This window comes from Chinchilla lanigera, unplaced genomic scaffold (assembly GCF_000276665.1).
Source record: "Chinchilla lanigera isolate Chin_1 unplaced genomic scaffold, ChiLan1.0 scaffold00003, whole genome shotgun sequence".
Lineage (NCBI taxonomy): Eukaryota > Metazoa > Chordata > Mammalia > Rodentia > Chinchillidae > Chinchilla > Chinchilla lanigera.
In genome coordinates this window covers 30,240,414-30,244,931 of record NW_004955404.1, presented here as the reverse complement: position 1 = coordinate 30,244,931, position 4,518 = coordinate 30,240,414, and positions in this window count along the sequence as shown.

Sequence of the window (4,518 nt, the reverse complement as noted above, 5' to 3'; positions counted from 1 at the left end):
ATGCACAGTTTCAGTTTGAGGTGATGTAAAAGTTCTGAAGATGGAAAACGGCAATGGCTAAACAACATTGCAGCTGTATTTAATACTGCTGAATTATAAGTCTAAAAATGGGGCAGGGAGAGCACCTGCCTGGCAAGCACAAGGTCCTGAGTTCAATTCCTATTACCAACAAAACCAAACCAAACAAACAAACAAAAAAACCAAAAGGGCTGGGGATTTAGCTCAGCAGCAAAGCGCCTGCCTGGCAAGCGCAAGGTCGTGAGTTCGGTTCCCGGTACCGGAGAAAAACAAAATAAATAAATAAATAAATAAAAATAAATGGTCTCAATGGTAAAGTTTCTTATATATATTTCAATGTGGGGGCCTTCTATTGGCAGAGAGACAGCCACCTGGAGTGTGTACTAGGCTGCTGCAAGAGAAGAGTGGGCAGGCAACACCTAGCTTCTGCCCCTAGACCACTGTGTGTCTGAAGCTGAGTTCTCTAGCGGAGTGGACCAGGAAAGTAATATTGGCTGCAATTTGCAAACTGGAAGTCCAAAGGAGAAAGTGGGGGGCTTGAGAAGGGACTGCCGTGGGCAGAGGGCAGAGGGCAGAAAGCAGCAGGCTTCAGGATCCCCTGACTAGTCCTGCCACTTCAGAAACACTGTACAGCCAGTTTCCAGAGTTCCCTGGCTTCACTGCCCTGAAAACCATCGCTGCCTGGGTAGGAGCTGCCTTCACACCTCTGGGTAGTAGGGAGCACCCCTCCCAGAGGGTCTGGCTTGATGCAGAATCCGGCTGGAGACAGAGTGCAGATGCTGGCAAGGTCTCCTGTTTGGGGGCATAAACTTACCTGCTGAATCTTTCATTCATTTGGACTTTGCTCAGGCTGTGGAGATTCTGTCCATTTCTCTTCTGCACAAAGCACACCAGGGAGCTATAAACTAGTTTCTTTTTATTTATTCAACAGCATTTATTGCAGCATTATATATAAGAGCAAAATTTAATAATCATAGGAGCATATGAAGGGAATTATACTCAGATGATGGAATAAGTTGATATTAAAAACACTGATAGATGTAGTGAATATTTGTGCAAATATATAAAAAATATCAAAGTGGTTATTCTTTTTTATTTTAAAAATTTAAAAAACTAGCAAAACAACAATAACGACAAAATTTAAAAAAACACAAAAGCAACAAAAATGATACATGACCTCAAAACAAAATGATAGGAATTAACAATGGTTGCTACATTACATACTGTTATCTTCAACAAAGTTGCTCAGTCCACCAGTCGTAAGAATATAAGATTGATCAAACAATCATCAGGCAGTAACTTTTTTTCTTTTTTGTTACATGAAGGGGAAAGGGGAAAAAATGGATTCTACTAAAGCAGAATTTAGAGGAAAATCAGTTTTTTCCCTCCTATCCTTGAGCAACTTCTCCTTAAATTCCTCCTCCCTGTACTTGCTGACTTCTGCTATGATACTGATAAAGGTTGACAACTATATTTCTATAAACAGTCATGTAACACCCTGGAATCTGTCTTCTTTCAAGGCTAAATGGTAAAACTAACACTGAGTAAATAACTTTTTCTTGCTTCTGTAACTTCATCAGTTTCCCTCCAACCCCTTCAATAAAATGTATAAAAACTGGAACCCTTCCTTTGTTCAGGGCTCAGCCCTTTGTATACAAGTACATTGAGTCTGTGTACACCTAAAATAAATCCTCCTGTGTCTCCCTCAGTCTCTCCAGTCTCTTGAAATCTGCAACACTCTCATTAGCTCAACAACACTAAAGTAATTCCCACGCAACTTATTTTAAAAGAAAATGTCAATATTGCTTTGCTGTAGTTCTTTACAAAATTTTAAACTGCTCATTTCCAAAGCTGGGAGTTGAAGTAATGTTTTGACAGAGAAGACTGAGAGACACCATTGTTGGTCTGCAGCAGAGGTGGAGGATGAATAATTTCTTAGACTCTTAAAACAGGAAGTCTGAGGTCCAAATAGAGTGTGAGCTGTAACTAAGGGGAGTGGAACCAGGCAGCCTTGGCTAGGAAGCAATTGCTTTTGGTGATATTTTGTGTCTCACAAATGTATTAAGTTCTTAGAAAGTTCAGGGTTATTTCTATGGATCCTAGTTTTCTTATACCATCACAGGAAAAAAAACAGCAAAGAATATGGTTACTTTGTTCTACTAAGATGCTCCCTGAGTTTCTTCTGCATAACCTCATAGATTCTTCAGATATTTAAACGAAATTTATTCTTACATTATTAAAGGATGAAATCTTCAAACTCTAGGAAGTAAATCTCTATTTCCCATACTAGGTCTTTAAATTATTAGCCCATATCCCTCCAACAAAAATTCAGTCCTCATGTGCCAGGTGCTGAATATAGACCTGTATCTGCTTTCAAGAAGAAACCCACCTTTACCATGGAGGTAGAATACTGGTCATAAGTCATGGATGAAGAACTAGTTCTAGCCCTAGGCAGGATATTTATATGAACTAAGACACTCAGTGATGCCCAGATTTGGAAAGAGGAAATATACATGACATGCACACCAAGTAGCTGCTTATGAAAACACAGTGGGTGCCATGGTATTAGTCAGATTTTTGTTGCTGACAGCTCTTCCCACAAACCAATTCCAAAGGCTTCCAAATGAGCCCACACTTGATATCAATTTTCTGTAGCAGGCAGCTCTCCTATTGCTGGGACACTACCCAACACCCACAACTTAAAAAAATAGAGGTTTAATTTAGCTCATGGTTTCAGTAGGGGTAGGGGGGTTCAGTTCATGGTTGTCTCCAAAGCAGAAATATTACTGTGGAAGGGCATGGTGAAGCAAAGCTACCCTAGTATATAGCAGCCAGGAAACAGAGCAGGAGAGCAGCACCAGAAAGGTAGGCATGAGGAACTAGATATATACCCCAATTTCATGCCTCATGACCTACCCAGATATACCCACAACTGTGTTCCAACAGTTCCCCAAGTAGATCCCAAAGCCAATCAAATTGACACTCTATCCTGACATACTTAGTTTGTAAGGATTAAATTAGAAGGGACTTCAGTTATTATGCTGGTTCAGGCTGACTGGACCCTTTTTGACTGGTGGTTGGGCCCCTTTAGATTGGTTACTATATGTCTGTTTTGGGGAGTTTTCTGTTTTCTTAAAGTTTCGATTTGTTTATATGGCACTTAGCACAAGTCACTCCAGTGTGAAGGGGCTGAGGATATAGCTCAGTGGCATAAGCGCCTGCGTGGCAAGTGCAAGTTCCTGAGTTTGATCCTCGGTACCGCAAAAAAAAAAAAAAAAATCATTAAAATCAGTGTGGAAAATTGGTATGCTAAGGGCAGGGGTTCTTACCTTTCCTTGTGTTTTATACACACCTTTGGCAACTTGATAAAGCCCCTTCTCAGAATAATGGCTTACAATGCCCATGCAGTCATACATGAGAAAGTAATAGTTCAAACTTTAAAAATCTTTCCTGCTATTCATCATCCTGGAATAAAAGACAGAAGGAGCCTCAAAATTACCAGAAAACAGTATGCACAGAAGCACACATCTATAATCCTAGCTATTTGGGAGGTTGAGACAAGAGATCTGAAGTTCAAGCTCAGCCTGGGCAACTCAGCAAGACCTGTCTCAAAATAAAAATAAAAATGGTTGGGGACATAGTTCAGTGGCAGAGCACTTGCCCAGCATGTTTGAGGTCTTAGGTTCGGCCCCTAGTACTGAAAAAAAAATGACTAGAAACAATATTTCTTCTAAGCCATAGAAAATCATAAAGTGTCATAACATCCTCCTGCTTTGTTACTCACTGAGAAACTTAGTTCCTTAAAATTACAAAGAGATTTCCTGTTTGAAATTATATCCGCAAGAATGAAATATTCAACCTCTGCTTGGAAAGCTTCAGACAGCCTCAATATACAACCCAGACAGATGCAAAGTTTCAGATAGAGAGTTCTCTGCATATGAAATTCCATATCTGTTTTAACGTCAGAGTTTGCAAGGAAATAAGACTGAGGTAGGAGGTGGAACAAGGACAAATAAACAAGCAGCTGTGGGGCAAGAAATGAGAGGCTGGACAGATCACCCTGTCCCTTCAAGACTCCCAGGCATATGCAAAACCAAAAGTACATGATTCTGGCAATCTCATTTGCATTGTGGATTTGACACCCCCTGTCACCCCACCCCCAATCCCTACTAGGCTTTGGATGCCATGACATTTCCTCTAAAAACCTTGTAGGGTCAAAAGTTCTCCTCTCACTAGGTAGGTAGGCCAAGGAAGGCAGGTACCCTGCAAGGCCATGACTCCTGTGAACTCTCAACTGTAGTTCCTCCCACAATCCCAGGACATTAAGAGACCCAGTGCCTGCCCCTTTCACAACTGTGAGCTATTCTCATTGACCCGTTCCTATCCTGTGGAGCATAGTTTAGCTTCTTTCACTTTTAATAAATCCTACTCTTATTATTCCTGAGTGTCCTACTCAATTTTTTCTTCTAGATATCAATAATCTGGAAACAACTCCTCTAG